We start from the raw sequence: 11166 nt of genomic DNA on the forward strand, positions 1-11166 counted from the left end.
ATGCAAAACAATTTCTTTTTTTAATATTATTGAGTCACTTATTGTGTGTATTTTTTCCACAAGAAAATGACAGAATGACTGATTAATTGTGTTGCCTGTTGAGTGTGCTGTGATTATTCCTTAGTGAGAATTTGCATTATCAATGTGTCATATGCACAAAGTGTTTTCATATTATTGTGTGTGTATAAAATAATCCCAATATTGAGATCACTTTAAATCAATAAATAAGAATCATCACGTCTGTCCTGGAAACTTTTCTTTAGAAACATTTTGTTATAAAAACTGCATTTTAATCTTATGGAATTACATTATATTACCATTATTTCCATGACACTATATAGAAGTGTGTAGACAGTAGTTTTCCACTCTTCACCCAAGTGAGAGTGTAATATGACCTTGTATCCTTCTATTGTAGCTGGATTGTTGAATATTACCATATAAGGATTCATTTCCTGTTAGAATAGAATAGATAACTGTTGATGTGTGAACAAGTGCCTCAGTGAGAGGTCGCTGCCCAACGGGGTAAGCTACTCACTCCTTGCAAGTAAAAATTTACTACTCAACTGGGCGTTGTCTGTCTCCTTTGTCAGGAGGTGCTCTCAGAATTTTAGTAACAACTTGGTCCTTCGAGCCGGATCCCAACATCTCTGACTGGAGGACGGGGAGGAACTGGTGAAGCTGAAAAACCTGTGCACAGTCTGGTCTGGGACCTGAAAGACCTCCGCCGCAGAGTTCGGTGAAAAAAGAGGCCAGCTGAACCAGGACACCTCCGTCCAACAGTGGGGTGACGGGATCCGAACAACAGTGAACGAGACCCTGCCTGCCTAGGGAGACACCAGTTGAGTGAGTATGAGTGTGTTTGTGAGGTCGCGCGCATGAACCGTTCTTGGGTGAACCGTTCTTGAGTGAGAGGTCGCTGCCCAGAGGGGTAAGCTACTCACTCCGGGGTGAGAGGTCGCTGCCCAGGGGGGTAAGCTACTCATTCCTAGTAAAGACCTGATTAGGGAGGTCTCTAAAGACAAACCTCGCGCATGCACGTTAAAGATAAAGCTAGCAAAGAACGGTGTGATTGATGTGTGATTGATGAGTGATTGGGTTCGCGACAGCCGAAGCAGCGGGCAGAGGGTAAACCCGATCGGTGTCAACTGACTCTGCTGACTGTTGAAGTAGGCTGTTGGCGTTCCATTGGCAAATATGAGAAGTAGTGGCAGTAAAAAGATTGAACCTCAGCTGATGGCTGATGCAAAATACATGCATAAACGTTACCCTGGCTCTTGTGAACAATTGCGCATGTGGCAAAAGAAATATGATTTCAATGAAACTCGGAGTAACTGCTTGTACTCTGTTGGTAAAAAAAGGAAAAAAAAAAAAAGATTGGGTGCAAAAAAATATGGTTGGTCTGAACTCAAGTGACCTTTCAGCATAGCTGGACTATGTAAAATAGATAGATAGATAGATAGATAGATAGATAGATAGATATACTTTATTCATCCCAACTAGGGAAATTCTGGTGTTCCAGCAGCAACAGTAGAAACATACAATAAAGTTAAATAAAAAAGAATAAAGGCTAATTATATACAATAAAGACTATAAAGACTAAAAACTAAAACATACAATAAGGGCTAACCTAAGAAAAAGAGATATGAGATGTGAAATATACAGATGGTAATGAATATGACAATATACAGAGGGAGTAGAAAGTAAAAAGTAGTAAAAGTATGGACTAAAATATGCACAAATGTGGAAAGAGGAAGCAGTATGATGAAGATTATGGTTGTAATTCTTCAGCACCGTCACAACAAGCACAACAGCAACAGGCAGGACAGAGACGTGCCACGTCTCCCCCTTACTGCCTCGCCACCACCTTTTGCGGCAGCACAGGCAGAGCTGGATGCGCTTAAAGGTGCTGTAGGTGGAAATGCAGGGAAGAAAAAATGAGAAGAGCATGGAAATGTTTGAACTGGAGGTTTATTTGAAGCAAATTGATAAAAAAAAAAAAAAAAAAAAAAAAAAAAAAACACTATTGACCTCTATGTAATGGATAAGCTGATCACCTTTCTTTGTGATTCTGGAGCTGATAAAATAGTGGTGAATGATCCCTGGTTCTCAGATAAACTGTCAAATGATTTTGTCTGGGACAGATCAGCAAATGGTCTGATGTCGAAGGAATTTCTGACATAACATGTTTGCGAAGGATGAACTTACTGGTCAAGCACAAAGACACAACTCCTTTATTTTAGCAGCTGCCCGGTTAATCTTTTGAGCAGACAAACAATGTGCAAACTGAGCTTGGCCTTGCTTCCCACACTCAAGGGCCTGATAGTTAAACGAGTAAACAACGATGAAGATGTTTTTGTTATGGAAGGGCGAGGGCAGCCCCAATATTTTTACACTTTGGACTTGTGTGCTTCAGCAGTCAGTGACATCCCATGCACACTGGTAGAAATGGCAGATGCATGTGTTCCATCCATGTCAGAAAAACACAGCTACACAGACTTACACTGTACAATGTACTTCCCTCATTCTGGTGAACCAGATAAAAAAATATGAAGCTAAACTTGCTCAGCTGACAGACCTACAACTCAGTTTAACAGACATGGTGTGGGACAAACACGGAAACTCTGTGGTTGCAGTTTCACTAACTAACACACAGCAGCTCCTGTACAGAGAACATGCACCTCCACATGTGTCTCTTACTCGTAACCCCAACACAGAATGGAGAGACCTTTACCGTCTCCTGTGCCAGGCAAAAATTGCCACTGATTGGCGCCCTGTGCAGACCCACATTTTCTACAGTCCCGCATGCGGACTGTACAAACAACGCCTCAATTGGCGCACGCGAGTGGAAACTGCAACCCACTTGATATCAGAAAGTTGAGAAGAAGTGTTTTTGTCCTCTGAGGAGGAAGAGCAATTGACTGAGATAAATCCAAACCTGTGGTCCTCTGGACCCGCTGATGTTGGTTTGATAAAAGGTGCAACACCGGTACAAATTACACCAAAGATTTCTTTTAGGCCATGTGTTAAACAATATCCCCTAAAGAGAGATGCTGAAGAAGGCATATCAGATACTAGATGCGTTGGGAAAGGCAGATGTTATAGTTCCTTGCCCTGATTCACCTGTTCCCTGTAAAGAAAGCAGCCATCCCAGTGCATCCCGACAGTCAATTCTGGTTTGCCTTCATGTATAAACGAAAGAAGTGGACGTTCACATGTTCAGCCCAAGGTTACTGTGAATCTCCCACCATTTTCTCACAATGGATGTCATCTAATCTAGCTAAATTTTCACCACTCTGTGTTAGTCAATTACTGCTGTATGTTGATGACATATTGTTAGCTTCCCCTACAGAAAAAGCATGTCAAATTGACACGAAAGCCTTGCTAACATTCTTAGCTGATAATGGGCACAAAGTCAATAAAGCAAAATTGCAGCTATGGCGTCCTACAGTTAAATATTTGGGTCACAACATTAGTGCGGACGGAAAAGCCATAGATCCTAAACGTAAACAAGTCATTCTTAATGCACCTAAACCATGCACCAAACAACTGTTCAACAATTGTTGTTCAAATGGTGTATTGTAAAAATGGTCACATGTCATCAGTCCTGTTGCAGTCTTATGGTGACAAGTTGAGACCCTTGGCATACTATTTTTCCAAATTAGATTCTGTCACCTTAGCATTCCCAGTATGTGTCCAGGCGGTTATTGCTGCTTCAGTGGCCGTTCAGGCATCTTCTAGTATTGTTCACTTTCACCCCCTTACAGTCTTTTCTGACACAGATTCTGTTGAGTCTGAACGATCTTTTTGGTTGTCTCATGGTGCTTCAATTATTGATGGTATTTATTTCTCTCCTGAGAAAAAAAAAACTATTCTCCCTAAAAATCTATATAGATGGGCGTGTATTTTGAGCCACAGTCCTTGCCATGGTTCGACAGGAAGGATGAATACCCTTATATTAAGTAAATTCACAGCATACGGTTTCACAAATTTTTCAACGAATTTTGTAGCAAGATGACACATATATGCAAAATTTAATACCCAGGGACGGCTGAGACCAAAACGAGGAGCTTTCCCAATGCCCACAGAACCATTTGAAGCTATGGCAATGGATTTTATACAACTTAATAAATGTGAAGGGAAAGAATATTGCCTTGTAATGATAGATATGTTTAGTAAATGGGTAGAGATATTCCCCACAAAAAATCCAGATGCCCTGACAGTAGCCAAAGCATTGTGTAGAGAAATTATTCCTAGATATGGCATCCCCAGAATGCTATATAGTGACAATGGAGCCCACTTTGTAAATAAAATCATAGAACATGTGGGAACAAGACTACAAATAGATTTAAAAAATCATTGTGCCTACCATCCTCAAAGTGCAGGGCTGGTAGAGAGGTATAATGGAACAATAAAAAATAAACTTAGGAAATGTATGGCTGAATCCGGAAAAAACTGGATTTACTGTCTAGATTTAGTAAAATTGTATATGCATATAACCCCAATGGAAAATGGTCTGACGCCCTTTGAGATACTATATGGTAGACAATTTAGATTACCACAATGGAGTGTGCTTACACCAGAACAAAATCAAGAACAGACGATAGCTGATTATATGAGGAAAATGCTGCAGCATAAAGAGGTTGAGATTGCTAACAAGTTGCCAGTGTCTCCTGTTGATTCTATCCCTACAGAAGCTGACTCAAAGCTGAAGCCAGGAGATTGGATTCTGATTAAGGTCATCAAAAGGAAGGCTTGGTCATCCCCGCGGTGGGAAGGTCCATATCAAGTGCTGCTGACCACACCCACGACAGTAAAGATAGCTGAAAGACCCAGCTAGATACACCAATCTCACTGTAAGAAACAACATCCTTTGTCTGACTAAAACCTAGGTGACAACCTGCTGAGTGTAATAAGTCTGGCTACAAAGGGGGTTAGAATCATTAGGAACTAGCCGTCTCAATGCCAGTGAAGAAACCAACGGTGCACTCAGCAATTTAGGTCACATCAGGCTGGTCAAGATGAAGTGGTTGTTTTTGTTTCTTTTGGCATTTTTTGCTTCACTAGCAATTATAACTCCTCCATTGGTGGTAAGAAATAAACGTTATCGTATTGATCATCATGAACCTATGGACAATTCTTGGTATAAGTCTGTAATGTTAATCTCTAACCGACTCACAAATGACAGTAGTTGTTATGTTTGTTCCATATGGCCGCATGGAGTGCCAGAAAGCACTATTCTGGTCCCCCATCCAGCCTATATCGCGGATGTATTTGCTGTATTGCAAGATGTAACTGTGGGAAGGAATCGCTCCACGTGGGTGTCTTACTTCCCAGCCCTGAATGTCACTTCAACTTTTATCTTTCGTGACCCTTCAACATTTTCTAATGTGACTAATGCTACAGTTTCTAAAGGAATGATGTCTCATAGGTATGGAGATTCAATGCCCAATGCTCCCCTCTGTTTTTACAGACCCCGCTTTGATGATGACACTTTTTTGGGCAATGCCACTAACTGTAAGGTCATAGTGCGTGTTGGTAAAATGATTCATCGAATAATGCGACTGGACGAAATGTTTATGGTACAACACATTCAGGATGCCTGGTCACTTTTAACCTGACTACATTATCTCCCATTGTCAACTTTTCCTTGGGAAAAGGTGCTAACAGCTCCATGTGGCTGGGGATACGCATGTCCTCAGTCCATGGTCTGGACATGTGGGCACAAATCCTATATATACCTTCCCACTGGGTGGTCTGGTTGCTGTCATGTGTCATATCTGCTCTCATCTGTGCAGGTATTCAAGACCTTCGCTTCTCATCACACCACTCAAACCGACCTATAGAGGCAAAGGCGTGGCCAACGCATCTCTGACTTCAAGGGCACCCTGGGCACAATATTCCCTTTTATGGGGCGGCTAATGTCGCACACTGATTAAATGAAGTTGCATTTGCGCTAGAAAACCTAACAGCCTTAGTTGATGGCATTGTACAAACTGTTAGTCCAGAGTTATCTGCTCTCAGAGCCATGGCCTTACAAAACAGAATGGCTCTTGATTTGGTAATGGCTGAAAACAGGAGATGTCTGTCAATTGATTGGTGAGCATTGTTGCACATGGATCCCTGACAGTAGTAATAAGTAATCTAACCTAACTACACTCACATCTATTAGCCTTACAAAGATGCATGCAAGATCAGACTGATACGGGAGTGGGATTCAGCTTGTGGAAATGGCTTACTGGTGGTTCATGGTTCTCTGTGGCCGTGAAGGTGCTTACACCCATTTTGCTGGTCTTGGCTTTGCTGTTTCTCTTGTTGTCTGTTGTATACCTTGTTTCCAGGTGCTGATCCGGAGGCTTGTCAGCGGAATGGTCAGAAACACACTGTACACTGAGCATGGGGAGGTGTATGTCCAGCTACTCATCGGGGGAGACAACAGCAGCATTTCTAACAACACTGAAGACGCAACTGTTTGAAATTTATGTGTTGATCTCTATGACGTCATTACAGAAAATCGAAAGAAGTTGTAACTGACTGACTTGATGATCTTATGCATATTTTTCTATTTGTATGTAAATAATGATAAACAGGAGGGAAATGTTATAAAAATTGCATTTTAATCTTATGGAATTACATTATATTACCATTATTTCCATGACACTATATAGAAGTGTGTAGACAGTAGTTTTCCACTCTTCACCCAAGTGAGAGTGTAATATGACCTTGTATCCTTGTATTGTAGCTGGATTGTTGAATATTACCATATAAGGATTCATTTCCTGTTAGAATAGAATAGATAACTGTTGATGTGTGAACAAGTGCCTCAGTGAGAGGTCGCTGCCCAACGGGGTAAGCTACTCACTCCTTGCAAGTAAAAATTTACTACTCAACTGGGCGTTGTCTGTCTCCTTTGTCAGGAGGTGATCTCAGAATTTTAGTAACACATTTCCTCTTCAATTTCAATTTCTTCAGTTTTGCCTAGTGCATTTTTAAAGTTCATTTCCCTCTCCAAAATAAAAGCCCCTGCTCTTCTTTTTCCTTGGTTGGCAAAATAAATATTATTATTGCTGATGATTATTGGCTGCTGTAGTATTTCAATATGAGTGTCAGTTCCTTAGCAACAGCCTAAAGTCTAAACTCCATGTTTGATTACTTATTTACATGGAACTCACAAACAAAGGTGGTGAATACAAAATAAATAAGCATCTTAATGATTTGTAATAGTTTTAATACAGGCTACAACACAGATACACTCACATTACTGGACCAAAAAGTACTGCCAGTATGATGGAGGCTCAGCTAAAGATTAAAAAAAAAAAAACAAAAAAAAAAAACAGACAAGAAAACAAACGTGACATGAAATTTGATTTATTTTTCTTTGAATTCTTTCACAATGCTCCTGCGGTCTTATTTTTTGTGCATGTTAATCTAATCTAATCTGCAGCACAGGCAGCAGAGAACACAAATTACTGCCTAATAACTAACCAGGAGGGTTCACATGATTTCTTTTATTAATTTTTATCTGAGGACTTTGGCCGTGCAGCAAACTGTCCTTGAAGTAAAGTGACTCTGTGAGACGTGCAGCAGGTATGTGAGCTTTTATCAAAAAATATTAAAGTATCTAGTGCACTCAAACTTCTTAACAGTGTATGAAATGTAATAATTTGTAACATAATAACTTTATTGATTGTACTGATTCTCTTAATTTAATCAATCAAAATTTCCGTTGTGGTGTTAGCTTCACCTTTCTGAAATGAACAGCTAAACGATCTTGGCAGCTTCAAAATACATTTTAAGCTCAATGCAGCGCTGAAGGTGAAAACTTCGCCCAGTTATTACAGTTTATTATTTCACAGAGCAAACACAGACAAACATGTATTATTAAACACATTTACAGGGTTAACTTTGATTCTTTCCAATTAAACATTGATTCATAGATCATATTATTTTTTTCTATGTATATAAATGTAACATACTTTCACTGGCTTGTGGTCACTGAATATGGTAATTAAGATTAACACAACATATAGATTGATATAAAAATAAACATTTTACACTGCTAAAAATGAGCATTGTTTTACATGAGATCAAACGCAAAACAATTCAATAATAAAGAAAACAATATTCTGACTATCATTATATTGACATTATAAAGCAGTACTCGCTGTTGTAAATAATATTTCATAACAGCTTCATTGTTTCCAGCCTGTTTTCTTCAGCCTCGGCAGCCATTTCACCTCCCAGAAGGAACATGAAGTGGAGTGTGTGCCGCTGCTTTGGACTCAGTGTGTTTCTCATCCTCACACTCCCAGTTTGCTCAGGTAAACTGGACCAGTTCAGACCTGAAGAGGCGGCGGTGAGGTGTCTCTGTGCCGCTGAGACAAAACTAATGTTCTTTGGTTGCTCAGTGCTCAGATATAAAGGGCACATGTGCAGCAACATCGAGGTGGAACTAGTTTTAATGATTTTTTGAAAATTAATATAAGGCTGTTATGTTTATGTGTATGTGGTTGGTCGGTGACATTTTCACTCTAAGATGCATGAAGTAGTTGCAATAACTAACAAATAACGGGCTGCTGTTGTGTTGAAGTCTTTCTTGTATTAATCCAATCAAAGAATTAAAATTACTACAAGGAATACAAGGGATATGAATGATAACTTAATTGTATTATGTAAACATATAAATAAAAAATAGTTAAAGTGCTGTAAAAGATACTGAAACAATCCTATAAAACAATTTACTTATTTCTTCCAAAGTCTAAAAACAATATTATGAAGTTATTACTACTGTAAAGCTCAGCAGCAACATAAATTAATGTAGTAAATTTCAAATGAAAAATCCCAAAACACAATGTGCACAGTATCCGAAGTTATCAATTTTATGAGCAGAAAGTTAAGTTACTTATTAAATGGCGGACAGAACTGAGTCTGATATTGCAGAAATATACTCCGATAATATGTCAACATTGAAAAAAAAACAAAAAAAACAAAAAAAAACGAACCAAAAAACACCAGGTTATTATTATAAGGTACAATTTCAAGCAGAAGTGTCTACTCACTAACAATTCAACTGTGTCATTTGTTGTCATTATGCTGAATGTTGGTCAAATCACTTATTGCCATTAAAGTGATTATGATGACATTGAAGATATAGGGATCCAGCTATATTGTTGTTAATATTTTCTAAAATCCAAATAAACATGCTCATTACTCTCGGCTTGGCACAACCCAGTGCAGCAGGAGGTTAAGGTTCAGTTTTTTGTTTTTTTTTTATTATCGTTTTATTTGAGGACCTTGGCCTTGCAGCTTATTGTCCTCTGAGAGGTGGTTCCACAAGACGTGAAAATCCAAATAAACATGCTCATTACTCTCGGCTTGGTACAACCCAGTGCAGCAGGAGGTTAAGGTTCAGTTTTTTTTTGTTTTTTTTTTATTATCGTTTTATTTGAGGACTTTGGCCTTGCAGCTTATTGTCCTCTGAGAGGTGGTTCCACAAGACGTGAAGCAGGTACAGTACAGGCCAAAAGTTTGGACACACCTACTCATTCAATGTGTTTTCTTTATTTTCATGACTATTTACATTGTAGATTCTCACTGAAGGAATCAAAACTATGAATGAACACATGTGGAGTTATGTACTTAACAAAAAAAAGGGGAAATAACTGAAAACATGTTTTATATTCTAGTTTCTTCAAAATAGCCACCCTTTGCTCTGATTACTGCTTTGCACACTCTTGGCATTCTCTCCATGAGCTTCAAGAGGTAGTCACCTGAAATGGTTTTCCAACAGTCTTGAAGGAGTTCCCAGAGGTGTTTAGCACTTGTTGGCCCCTTTGCCTTCACTCTGCGGTCCAGCTCACCCCAAACCATCTGGATTGGGTTCAGGTCCGGTGACTGTGGAGGCCAGGTCATCTGCCGCAGCACTCCATCACTCTCCTTCTTGGTCAAATAGCCCTTACACAGCCTGGAGGTGTGTTTGGGGTCATTGTCCTGTTGAAAAATAAATGATCGTCCAACTAAACGCAAACCGGATGGGATGGCATGTCGCTGCAGGATGCTGTGGTAGCCATGCTGGTTCAGTGTGCCTTCAATTTTGAATAAATCCCCAACAGTGTCACCAGCAAAACACCCCCACACCATCACACCTCCTCCTCCATGCTTCACAGTGGGAACCAGGCATGTGGAATCCATCCGTTCACCTTTTCTGCGTCTCACAAAGACACGGCGGTTGGAACCAAAAATCTCAAATTTGGACTCATCAGACCAAAGCACAGATTTCCACTGGTCTAATGTCCATTCCTTGTGTTTCTTGGCCCAAACAAATCTCTTCTGCTTGTTGCCTCTCCTTAGCAGTGGTTTCCTAGCAGCTATTTGACCATGAAGGCCTGATTGGCGCAGTCTCCTCTTAACAGTTGTTCTAGAGATGGGTCTGCTGCTAGAACTCTGTGTGGCATTTATCTGGTCTCTGATCTGAGCTGCTGTTAACTTGCGATTTCTGAGGCTGGTGACTCGGATGAATTTGTCCTCAGAAGCAGAGGTGACTCTTGGTCTTCCTTTCCTGGGTCGGTCCTCATGTGTGCCAGTTTCGGCGTTTGATGGTTTTTGCGACTCCACTTGGGGACACATTTAAAGTTTTTGCAATTTTCCGGACTGACTGACCTTCATTTCTTAAAGTAATGATGGCCACTCGTTTTTCTTTAGTTAGCTGATTGGTTCTTGCCATAATATGAATTTTAACAGTTGTCCAATAGGGCTGTCGGCTGTGTAGTAACCTGACTTCTGCACAACACAACTGATGGTCCCAACCCCATTGATAACGCAAAAAATTCCACTAATTAACCCTGATAAGGCACACCTGTGAAGTGAAAACCATTTCAGGTGACTACCTCTTGAAGCTCATCGAGAGAGTGTGCAAAGCAGTAATCAGAGCAAAGGGTGGCTATTTTGAAGAAACTAGAATATAAAACATGTTTTCAGTTATTTCACCTTTTTTGTTAAGTACATAACTCCACATGTGTTCATTCATAGTTTTGATTCCTTCAGGTAGAATCTACAATGTAAATAGTCATGAAAATAAAGAAAACGCATTGAATGAGAAGGTGTGTCCAAACTTTTGGCCTGTACTGTATGTTAGATATTTTTTAAAAATACAACATATTAAATTATCTA

This window comes from Myripristis murdjan, chromosome 18 (assembly GCF_902150065.1).
Source record: "Myripristis murdjan chromosome 18, fMyrMur1.1, whole genome shotgun sequence".
Lineage (NCBI taxonomy): Eukaryota > Metazoa > Chordata > Actinopteri > Holocentriformes > Holocentridae > Myripristis > Myripristis murdjan.